Raw genomic sequence first — 12,950 nt, 5'->3', positions numbered from 1 at the left:
CCTACAATATTTAGCGTTTCGAAGTTGGTGAAAAACAAGTATCCACCAGATTCAATTTGTGATATACAGAGGAAGAGGAAATGAAACATTCATTGAATTGGCCCCTCAACGGGCGACTTGCGCATACTCTGTGGTTGTGATGGCAGTAGTGGCAGACCTGGAGTTCAGATACTTTCTAACAGAACAAATATTGTGTATGTCACCATAGCTCCATAGATAAAAACATCCGACGCGAAATTGGAAGGTTATGGGTTGGGTTTCCACTGGTGTCTGTTAGACCATTTTTGTTCTATACTTAACATAGGCCTACCTTCGGTACGTACTAGTGCATGTACTGACCAAAAACCAAACCCCATGGCACTTAACGCCCTTGAAAGGGCCTTGGCCTGCCCAGTGATCGCTGCTCAGCCCGAAGGCCTGCAGATTACGAGGGGTCGTGTGGTCAGCACTACGCATATTCTCCGCCGTTATTCTGGGCTTTTGAGACCGGGGCCGCCATCTCACCGTCTGATAGCTCCTCACTTCTAATCACGTAGGCTGAGTGGATCTCGTACCAGCCCTCAGGTCGAGAGAAAAATCCCTGCCCTGGCCGGGAATCGACGAACCATGGGCCTCCGGGCGAGAGGCAGGCACGCTACCCGTACACCACGGGGGCCGGCTGGGCGTGTGCTGAACATGACCTTATACTATGTAGGCAATGACAACATCGAGAATGACAAAGTTACATCTTCGCCAACAGCATTATGATGCATTGTGGTTTACGGACGGGAAAATATGTTTAAGCGAATATTTTCACTTTTATTACATTTGTTTCTTGAAATGTTTTCTTGGACGCTGTTCGCATACCCTCTAACGGTCTCGTACGTACCTAGACATACTACTGTGAACTACTGTGATAAACCCTCGGATTACCATTTTACGATTAATGTGAACCTCTGTGATATACGTTACGTTAAAAAATAGCAAGAGTACTGACTGTGATTTGATTTAAGGTGAGAAATATAATTCCCGTATTAGCAATTAGACAAAGGATAAATTCTGAATGTAATTAACTTGGCGTCTCCGAAAACCGTAAAAGAGTAGTTAGTGGGACGTAAAACAAATAACAAGAGAAGTAATTAACTTGATGCCATTAGTAATGAATTGATCGACAATACGACCTGAGATCTAATAATGACAATTGGCATAGGCTGTATGGTGAATCAGAGGAGCTAAGGAGTGTTTAATAGATTCCTTGCTACAACAGCTTCAGTGTTGGCAAGTCAAGCCGTGGACCAGATTCCTTCGATAGCACATTCAACAGGGATTACTCAGTTGATGTATGGGGTCTCTTAGCCTATATTCAGCCATTCTGGTTCTCCATCACTGTCAAATAGTTTCCCTACTACACTGTACAGTACAAGGTTGACTAGTACAAGATAGAATGGCTATTCTTGCAGTAAAAACCTACATTTATAGTGGATATTTATTTTACTCTAGATGACATTAGACTGCTTATATTAATAAATTACTTGTTTGTATTAGGCTATATTGTATCAGCATGAATGTAATAAACGTTTTACAGAAGAAGACAACGACCTGTAAATCAAGATGAATCAACATGAACCGGAAAATTTGCAAATACTTCCAGAATATACAGTAATTAACATTGAAAACTTTACCTCTCTCACTTTAATATGTGATTGTCTGATGGTGGTGATGTTTTGCAGATTTGTAGTTTTTAGTGGGACTGCCAGAATCTGCCCACTAGATCAACAAATATTTGATCTACAGTATTATTGACAACATTATGATATAATTATGAAGAATGGGTCACTCTGTTAACCAGGGATAATGTCGGTCTCTGGATCCCAAGATAACGGATTCAATACCAGCAGAGGTGTTCGGTGGGCCGATGACCTTCGATGTTAGGCCCTTTAAAACAACAAGCAAGCAAGAGGTGTTCGGAGTTCTGAAGTGCAGAAAAGAGTCCATTTGACAATTTATGCCGTACTATGTCAGCATTCTAAAGATCTCTGGTGGCACTTTTGACATAGTTAATTAAAATTCTGTCACAGATCGTCCTGTAACATCTTCTAAAGTAAAACGGAACGTCTAAATTGGTAAGCAGGCAGCCTATATAATGTGAAATTGAAATGTCTGCTCACTAACTGCCATAAGATTATTATTATTATTATTATTATTATTATTATTATTATTATTATTATTATTATTATTGTTATGTTTTACTGTACACTTAGTTCTCAGGGGAAATATCTAGTAAGGGATGTAGAAGTATATAATAATAATAATAATAATAATAATAATAATAATAATAATAATACTAATAATAATAATAATAATAATAATAATAATAATAATAATAATAATAGTCATATATACGAGTCATGCCTTGCTTTTCTTTACATAACAGACGACAAGACAGCCCTACAACCAAAGGTACTCCTTCCACCGAGTCAATATATCAGGCGGGTTCAATTTGTCCGCAGGACTGCATGATTTTATATAATTCTCTTTGATCAAAGTTTGTCCGGTCTTCTCTCTGCTGTAATTATTATTATTATTATTATTATTATTATTATTATTATTATTATTATTATTATTATTATGTTCTTTCACCGAGTGAGTTGGCCGTGCGGTTAGGGTCGTGTAGTTGTGAGTTCACATTCGAGAGATGGTTGGTTCGAATCCCACTATGACTCTGAAGATGGTTTTCCGCGGTTTCCGCATTTTCACATGAGGCAAATGCTGGGACTGTGCCTTAATTAAGGCCACGGCCACGCCCTACCCTTTCTCCATCCGTTTGTCGCCGAACACTTTCAGTGTGTTGTCCGGCTCCATGGCTAAATGGTTAGCGTGCTGGCCTTTGGTCACAGGGGTCCCGGCTTCGATTCCCGGCAGGGTCGGGAATTTTAACCATCATTGGTTAATTTCGCTGGCACAGGAGCTGGGTGTATGTGTTGTCTTCATCATCATTTCATTCTCATCACGACACGCAGGTCGCCTACGGGCATCAAATCAAAAGACCTGCACCTGGCGAGCCGAACATGTCCTCGGACACTCCCGGCAATAAAAGCCATACGCCATTTCATTTCATTTCAGTGTGTTAGTGTGACGTTATACCAGTAATAATAATAATAATAATAATAATAATAATAATAATAATAATAATAATAATAATAATAATAATAATAATAATAATAATAATAAAGTAGGTATACTCTGATATGGCATAAGAACGCTTCTGTCTACTGAGGAGTCTGATCTCCACCCGGATAGTCGGTTGTATGGTCATTGTAAAGAATTCGTTGTAGTTAGGCTACTGAAAAGCCACAGCCTGTTTCCAGTCATTAGGCGGGGTCAGGAATAAAATGAATGTTATTGGAGAGTGTTGCTGGAATGAAGGATGAAAGGGAGAACGGGAGTACCTGGAGAAAAGCTGTCCCGCCTTCGCTTTGCCCGGCACAAATCTCACCTAGAGTGACCGGAATTTCAACCACGGAACCCAGCCGTGAGAGGCCGGCGTGCTGCCGCCTGAGCCACGGAGGTTCCAGGTAGGCTATAACTCGGCTTTGTTTATCAGGTCAACTACCTATCATATCAGGCGGGGTCGATTTGTCTGCAGGACTGCCTGATTTTATATAACACTCTTTGATCAAAGTTTGTCCGGTCTTCTCCCTGCAGTACGGATTTAAGCTGTACGGTATGAAAGGAGACAGACTGCTTCATGTTCACTCGTGAACTCAAGTTAAAGCTTGAAAGGTTCGTCACCAAACACAAAGGGGAAAGAAAGGAAGGAAGGAAGAAAGAAAGAAAGAAAGAAAGAAAGAAAGAAAGAAAGAAAGAAAGAAATAAGGAAAGAATGGACTACCAAGGAATTAAGCTTGGATATTACTGGTTTATTAATATAGCACAACTATTTACGTTACACATATATCGTCGCTGCGCGAGCAATACCTCGTATCTCACAATACGTTTCCTATCAGTTATTTTCCTTAAGACTTGTCACGCCTCCCAGCCTCAAGGAATGTGTAGTTTCATGAAGTATTTTCTCATTTCTACAGTATAATGCATTTAAGGTTCATTTTCTTTTGAATAACAGCACAGGAAAATGAACACACCGAACGTTATTCTGGTGGACTGCATATCCATATATGGCCGGGAAGCGTGACCAGTCCTAAGGAGAATAATGGACGGGAAGAGCATTGGGAGATACGAGGTTTTGCTCGCGTAGCGACGACATCTATTACAGGGGCTGCCTATGCGAGGTAGCAAAGCTGCGTTGATTTGACCGGGAAGGGCTTGGGATCGATTCCCTGTCAGGAACTCGAATACTTCAAGAAACAAGTTTTCCACTTCTGTTGCGGTACGTGACCCTGAGGTTCACTCAGCCTGCATCAAAAGTGATTACGAGGGTAATTCCTGGAAGCAAAGGTGGCGGTCATGGAAATAATCTCTCTAGCCCACATAAAGGCGAGGTTAAGGAAAAGGCAAGCATTTACTTTCCACTCCTCCAAGGGCCTTCATGGCCAGCGCAGAGATAACTTCGTTTTTCGTTTATATGTATTTCTACAATTAATATTTACTGTCCGTGGGGTGGAAGGGCCGTGTTTAGCTCAATCCTGGTGGCTTCCCAACTGACGGGCTAAGGTTCAAATCCTGACCGATCCTTAGTTGACATTTCCAAGTCAAAGATCACGTGAGGTTACGAAGGGCAACCAGCCTTACAAAATAACAACTCTCGGATTGATAACTGAGAGCAACGGAGTTTGTACTAGCAATACTTCTCGCATTTCCCATATATTCTAATATCTCTGGCTCATGAAAAGTGTATTCTGCTTCCATCCAGCTTTCACTCCCTTGTAGTGAAACGCATGCGCTGGTGGCATTGGCTAGGCAGCCCCGGTCAAAATTTCTACATTTTGACATAAACAGACATTCTTCCCTTGAAAATATTAGCTGTGATGAAGTTATAGTATTGACTTCAGAATGCTAATTCAGTATTGAAACGATTACCTCTTAAAGTACTGAACGAACCAGATTATTCTGAACTCAGTATACTCTCCCATCCTCCAAAGATAACATTCCCCACCACTTTTTTTCTTAGGGTAAATTCTTAAAATTCCTCCCCTCTGAGTAACTCATGGCATGCGTACGGCTATCTAGGACTATAAATTCTTGTTTATTGCTCGTATCTTGCGTAGAATTGTAAACAACTGCACAAATCGTAGTAAAACGAGAAGCTAAAGAACATACCTTTCCTTGAAATGCTGGTCTGGTTCCCATCAGCAGATCAAGAAGAACATCCTTCGCTTTCTCTTCAGTAGAATGTCTTTGCCAGAAGCAACTCCCGTTTCTGTACTCCAAACAGATGCTGTTTCAACTTAAAGGCATGTCACAATGTGGTCATAAATTTCATGAACTTATGAATAGGTGAAATAAACTGTGCTATTTTTATCTCTGCAGTAGTACTATACCAACGTCAATCATTCTGGTGCTGAGCAATGACCGGTACAAGAGTTTTTGATGTAGGGAATCCTACTGTTTCATGATGAACTGTAACAATGTCACACTTGAGCTACCTTGAGAAAGTTCTAGTATGAACGAAATTTAACGCAGAAACTTAGTATTTCTCGTGATGCTGTGATGCATGATCAAGCGAGACAGTAGCGGTGATAAGGGGTCGAGGGGTGGCAGTCGCCCCGGACAACGTATCTCTTTATGGAGAAAAAATCTATTTTATCCACCTACCTTTTTCAATTTTCGGCAGACTGAAGAAGCTAAAAGTTATATAAAAAAAACGCCTGAAAATAGGAATTACTGGGCGAGTTGGCCGTGTGGTTAGGAGGGCGCAGCTGTGAGCTCGATCCGGGAGATAGTGGGTTCGAACCCCACTGCCGGCAGCCCTGAAGATAGTTTTCCGTGGTTTCCCATTTTCACACCAGGAAAATGCTGGAGCTGTACCTTAATTAAGGCCACGGCCGCTTCCTTCCCATTCCTAGGCCTTTCCAGTCCCATCGTCGCCATAAGACCTATCTGTGTCGGTGCGACGTAAAGCAAATAACAAAAAAATATAGGAATTATAAAAGTTATTTGTACAATTTATACAATCCTTATTGTTTTTCAGCTAATTCCTTCTTTTAATGTCTTTAGTTGTTCAAGAAAAATACTCTGCGGAAATACGCACAAAATGTATTTTGTTGCGGCTAACCGATTCTTATAGCACCACAGCAAGTAGCGGAGACTCGCGCAGCATCATGTAGCATGTGCTGTAAAGAAGGGTACCAGGGGGTATATTTTACCAAGATGATGGCCGCTGGGGTATGATTCACCCGCTTACCGCGCGCGTTCCTCAGTCCGGCAGTCTTACTCAGAAAATGTGTCTGTGCAGTTCTACAGTATGTGGTGTCTGTTACTTTGTGCGTGTGTAGTGAAATACTAAATTACATTCTAATTGTATAATCACACCGAGCTCCTATTTAATTGTAATGCATGTGTATTTATTGTTCCCTTGATGAAAGTTTTACTGTACAGTATTATTATTACCACACTAAAGTTGGTAGACTCAACCTTTATATCTCTATCAAAAATCGCTCAGAGAGCATCATAAAACTTACCATTTTTAAGTTTTTAAAACTTTTGATAACCTCCCCCACTCTCCCCGCTGTAGTACTAGACCCGGGTACTTTTAGTAGTCTATACATCCTCCCCCCTCCATTTCTAACTCTCAATCGCCACTACTGAAGCGAGAAGTATCTATCGCGCCAAGTAAAATACGTTTTCCTTTTTCTGCCATTCTCCCCCCCCCTCCCAATTTGTCATGTTCGAGGGTGTGAAATATGTTGCCTATGTGGACTTGGTTCAGATTTACCATCGCCCTCTAGTATATACAACGTGTCCCCTACGTGGCCAGCTTGTTCACCGGACTTAAACCCGATCGAGCATGTCTGGGATGCACTAGGCAGATGCATTGCAGCCAGACCAGCACCACCCACAATGGTTGCAGAGCTGGATATGGCACTCATGGAAGAATGACAAAATATCCCTCAAAAGCTGATTGATAACCTTATACTGTCCATGCCACGCAGGTGTGCAACTGTACTGGCCGTCCGAGGTGATCACACACCATATTAGAGGGCAACGTGAATGACTTTTTCACTATTTTGATAGCCCCATGATGCCTCGCTCTAAGTAAACGCCATGTAAACCTCAAGTGAAGAGTTGCGACAGCAAAATATCGTACTGTATCACACGCAAATTACGATTGTAACCAATATCTGAATAAAATACGTTACCATATGTATATTGTGTATGATATCTCACCTGATCGCCTAATTGGTTTGAGCAGTGTAATAATTATTGCGTGTGGCCTCCGAAGAGGCCTGGTGCAGGTCTTTCGATTTAACACCTTATAGGCAACACGCGTGTCTATGAGGATGGTTCCCTACCTGTGATGAATTCTAATGATTAAGACCCTCCGAAATTAAATAATGAAGGTTAAAAATCTCCTTACCGCACGAGAATCGAACGCGGCACCCCAGCATGCTAACCATGGAGCCCAACTTCTTAATAAATTCTCCACTTTAAATATTTCAGTGCAAATGCTAAGTCTGCTCTCACCCTGTGATGACGGGTGTTTCTACGTAATTCTACTTTGCGGCAGAATCCTGACGCATGACTAAGAGTCTGATTCCTGCTATTTATAATTAGAAAATCAAGAAGCCAAACATACTATACATTCCAGTGAGATGCTAGAAATTCTATGCGGGACACAAACGAAACCAAAGATATCATAAGTCAGCCAATCACCACCGATATTAAATGTTAATGGCGTATGGCATTTAGTGCCGGGAGTGTCCGAGGACAAGTTAGGCTCACCAATTGCAGGTATTTTGATTTGACGCCCGTAGGCGAACTTGGCGTCGTGATGAGGATGAAATGATGATGATGACGACATATACACCCAGTGCCCCGTGCCAGCGAAGTTAACCAATTTTGGTTAAAATACCCGGCTTTGCCGGGAATCGAGCCCCGGGCCCTGTGACTAAAGGCCAGCACGCTACCCATTCAGCCATGGATCCGGACACCACTGGTCTACATTTATGGCTTGTTGCCCAGGTGGGAGATACCCTATCAACTGTTTACCTGGGCTTTTCATGATTGAAAATAAGTTTGAAATTCATCGAATATCTCCCTCAGTAAATTATACTAAGCACTAGTTCCCTTCCTATAAATGAACATTTTCCCCGATTTCTCTTCTTGAATCCCAAATTTATCTTCATATTCTATGTACTTTCTTTCTTTCTTTCTTTCTTTTTTAATCCTTTATTCTCCAGTACTGGTTTTTTCCCTCAGACTCTGCGAGGGATTCCAACTCTACCGCCTCTACGACAGTGTCCTGGAGAGTGAGACTTTGGGTCGGGGATAAAAATGGGGAGGAGGACCAGTTCCTTGGTGAGGCGGCCTCAGATGATTGCTGAACAGAGGCCTTGTAGGGCAAATGGGAAGATTGGAAGCGATAGAGATGGAACAGGGAAAGAAGGAGCCGTGACCTTAAGTGAGGTACCATCCCGGCATTTGCCTGAAGGAGAAGTAGGAAAGCACGGAAAAACACTTCGAGGATGGCTGAGGAGGTAATCGAACCCACCTCTACTCAATTGACCTCGTTCCAGCCCTCGTACCACTTTCCAAATTTCGTGGCAGAGCCGGGAATCGAACCCGAGCATCCCGGTGTGGCAACTAATCACACTAACCACTACACCAAACAGGCTGACTTATATGTACTGTGCCCTTCTTTCAATTTGGATATGGGTGCAGTACTTACGTCAAAATTATATTATATCCTCCACATATAGATCGATTCCAGGAATTATTTAAACTGACACATGTAATATACGTCAGTTACGTGTACATTATTTTCACGATCTCTTAGCAGTAATACATTCCAGGCACAATAGAATGCCTACGTTATTTATAATCTTGACACAGGTGCAGTTGAAGGTTTGACGGTGCAGGCACGATCTGTGGGTGAGGAAAAGAGTTACGGAACATGAATAGCAAGCGAGAATCTGGATTTCAATTTCAATTACAAATTGCAGTCGTTTTATTCGAATAAATTTAAACGACTTCAGAACTTTTGTGAAGTTACGAGCACCTTTTCAATCCCTTCCACTTTCCTATTTCATCTTGTAGTTGTAGCACCGAATAGATTTTCTTTCCTAGAGCTCCCATAACTAAGAAAAGTTTCGTAATTTGTAGGTTTCCGGTGAATGCCACAATTCAGATATGGAACGACGACCCATTTTTAAAACTCTTCGATCAGTAGAGATTAGGGTAGCACAGAATTGGAGTAATACAAAAAAGTTATTGTTTTTATTAGTAATAGTAGTAGAGTTTTGTTGTTGTTGTGTTTTTGTTGACCAGTCCCGTAATGTAAGGGTAGCTTCTCAGAATCTTACCCAGAAGCCCCAGGTTTGATTTCTCGCCAGTACAGAGTTTTTAATTCTGCACTGAGGGCTGGGACGTTTTCACTCAGACTCGTGAGGACAACGCAGGAGAGAAGTAGTGAACATGATCAAGATAGCAAAGCAATAGACAGAGGATGCCATCACGCTGTATTCCAGTATATGCAGGCCATGTGACTGGGCAGCAATCGTCGTGGTAGGCCAAGGCATTAATGGAGAATTATACCATGAGTTTAAGTTGAGCTATTATTATTATTATTATTATTATTATTATTATTATTATTATTATTATTATTATTATTATTATTATTATTATTATTATTGCTTAGGTTTTTGCTATTTGTTTTACGTCGCACCGACACGGATAGGTCTTGTGGCGACGTTACCGCTTAGTTTAAGAACTCGAGCACGATTTCGCACTTTATATTAAAGTTGCCCGGTTTTACGTTCAGATGACGTTTCGTAAGTCAAGTCTGTGTGTTTCTGTCGTAATTGGTAGTGATGTGTGTCTTATGATGATGAAGAGATGTGTATTAAGAAGAGCAAATCATCCGATCTTCAAGTTCAAGGAATTAACCATAATATGCAGATAAAACTTCCAGTCCAGCCTGGAATCGAAGCCAGGTCTTTCTGAATAGAAAGACAGTCTACTGACCATTCAGCCAATGTGCCTAACTTCCTGATGCAGAAAGTGATCGGATAAGAAATAATTAGTCCGTAAAATGTGTTATTATTATTATTATTATTATTATTATTATTATTATTATTATTGTCACCAGGACATAGACTGGTTTGATGCAGCGTTCCATGCCCCCCTATTCTGTGTTAATCTTTTCATTTCTACGTAACTACTACATCCTACATCTACTCTAATCTGCTTGTGATATTCATACCATGGTCTACCCCTAACGTGTTTACCACCTACATTTCCCTCAAAAACCACCTGAACAAGTCTTGGGTATCTTTAGATGTGTCCTATCATTCTATTCCTTCTTCTGTTCAAATTTCGCCTAATAATTCTCTTCTCACCAATTCGATTCAGTATCTCATTATTTGTGATTCGTTATATCACTTCATCTTCAGCATTTTTCTGTAACACCACATGTCAAAAGCTTCTATTTTCTTTCTGAGCTCGTTATCGTCCATGTTTCACTTCCATACAATGCCACGCACCAGGTGAAAGTCTTCAAAATGATATTTCTAATTCATTTATGAATCTCCAAGGTGAGCAAATTCCTTGTCTTAAGAAAGGACTTCCTTGCTTGTGCTAGCCTGCGTTTTATGTCCTTCTTAATTCTGCCAGGGTTGGTTACTATACTACCCATGTAACAATAGTCATCTACTTCCTTTAAGACCATTTCCTAAATCTAATATTTCCTGCATCACCTTATTTCATTAGACTGATTTTTTTTTTTTTTGCTATTTGTTTTACGTCGCACCCACACAGATAGGTGTTATGGAGACGATGCGACAGAAAAGGTCTAGGAGTGGGAAGGAAGTGTCCGTGGCCTTAATTAAGGTATAGCCCCAGAATTTGCCTGGTGTGAAAATAGGAAACCACGTAAACCATCTTCAGGGCTGCCGACAGTGGGGCTCGAACCCACTGTCTCCCGAATACTGGATACTGGCCGCACTTAAGCGACTGCAGCTATCGAGCTCGGGTTTTCATTAGACTGCACCCCCCTTATTTTATTTTCGACTTATTTACTATCATCCTGTACTCCTTCCACAAGAGTCTGCCCATACCATTCAGCATTTCTCCAGATCTTCTAAAGTCTCAGGTAAAATAACAATATCATCGGCAATCCTCAGGTTTGTATATCCTCTTCCTGGACTGTGATTTTCTTACCAAATTCCTTTTACTGCCTGCTCAACATATACATTGAAAAGGAAGGAGGACAGCCTGCAGCCTTGCCGCACTCCTTTCATGATTGCTACTCTTTCTTTTCCATCTTCTTCTTTTTCTTCAAATCTGTCTGTTCTTATCACTGCGGGCTGGTATTTATACAGTTTGTAGATTCAATGTTATTATTTGCTTTTCCGTCGCACCGTTAGCCTAAAGCTAGTTCTTATGGCGGCGATGGGATAGGAAATGCCTAGGTGTGGGAAGAAAGCAGCCGTGGTTTTAATTGAGGCATAACCTCAGCTTTACCTGGTGTGGAAATGGGAAACCACGGAATATCATATTCAGGGCTGCCGACAGTGGGGTTCTAACCCACTATCTTATGAATTTCAAGCTCACAGCTGCGCACCCCTAACCGCACGCCCAACCTCGTTCGGTATTCTACGTGCGTAATGTGCAAGAAACAGTCCTAAGTACCTCACTGCACTGCTGCTTCAGGTAGTATGCATGTGTAAGTTGTACGAAAACTTCCTACGTACAAGAAGCGAACATTTTCACATGAAAACATATTTTAATATTTGCCAGCAAAGACGTTCATTAAATACTACCTCAGTTACAAACATCAAATTTTCAATGAATATTGAATTTTCACGACCGCATTGTAATCGAAACAGACTTTCAACGTATTAGGTCGTGTCACGTACATGTAGTACGTGTTGAAGAGATGTTAAGTACAGAACAAAAATGGCCAGCCGGACACCAGTGGGATCCGAACCCACAACCTCCCGATTTCACGTCGGTTGCTCTACCAATTGAGCTATGGTGGCCTAGGCCATCTTTGTTCTGTTTGAAAGGATCTGAGCTACAGGTCTGGCACTGCTGCTAGCACACTGTAGAGTGCGTTTAAGTCGCCCGTTGAAAGTCTGTTTCGATTACAATGCGGTCGTGAAAATTCAATATTCATTGACATGCCCCACAACGGGCGACTTAAACGCACTCTACAGTGTGCTAGCAGCAGTGCCAGACCTGTAGCTCAGATCCTTTCAAACAGAACAAAGATGGCCTAGGCCACCATAGCTCAATTGGTAGAGCAACCGACGTGAAATCGGGAGGTTGTGGGTTCGGATCCCACTGGTGTCCGGCTGGCCATTTTTGTTCTGTACTTAACATCTCTTCAACACGTACTACATGTACGTGACACGACCTAATACTTTGAAAGTCTGTTTCGATCAAATTTTCAACTTGATCTTTTTTTATTTTTGAAACAGGACAATAGGTTGACGTCATATGTATTCAGGGTCGTACCAGTAACTAGAAGAAACAATGTTTGTACTTATGACTCAAACACAGGGTCAGTTTCTAATCAGGTCGTTGCCAGTAATAATGGGGCATTTGCCTGCCAACGAATAGCTAGAGAGTAAATATCAGACCATTAATCACAGAATGGAAACGTAAATTGTATTGTTTGTGAACAAAGGTGTCTTTGAATATCAACTTTACTCTCACGCCAAGAAAATATTGCTTCGCATATTTATAAATGAGACAAACAATATTATTTCTGAATGCTTCTCTTTTGTTACGTACACAGTATTACATTCCATGACTAATAATGGTGATGATGATGATGATGCTTGTTGTTTTGA

The 12,950-nt window shown here is 41.2% G+C and overlaps 1 protein-coding gene and 2 non-coding genes across 4 annotated transcripts in view; 1 reads left to right on the top strand and 2 right to left on the bottom strand.

The window, feature by feature from the left end:
- Positions 1-12,950, bottom strand: part of LOC136858661 (peroxidasin homolog) — a 990,357-nt gene that overhangs the window by 658,861 nt on the left and 318,546 nt on the right. The gene's annotated exons all lie outside the window — the stretch shown is intronic.
- On the bottom strand, positions 12,058-12,134 carry TRNAS-UGA (transfer RNA serine (anticodon UGA)). Its single transcript has one exon. It is a non-coding gene; the product is annotated as a tRNA-Ser (tRNA).
- TRNAS-UGA (transfer RNA serine (anticodon UGA)) lies at positions 12,375-12,451 on the top strand. The gene has a single exon. It is a non-coding gene; the product is annotated as a tRNA-Ser (tRNA).

This window comes from Anabrus simplex, chromosome 1, assembly GCF_040414725.1.
Source record: "Anabrus simplex isolate iqAnaSimp1 chromosome 1, ASM4041472v1, whole genome shotgun sequence".
NCBI classification, from domain to species: domain Eukaryota; kingdom Metazoa; phylum Arthropoda; class Insecta; order Orthoptera; family Tettigoniidae; genus Anabrus; species Anabrus simplex.
Note: the sequence above shows the minus strand (reverse complement) of the source record. Positions and strands in the feature narration are given on the sequence as shown.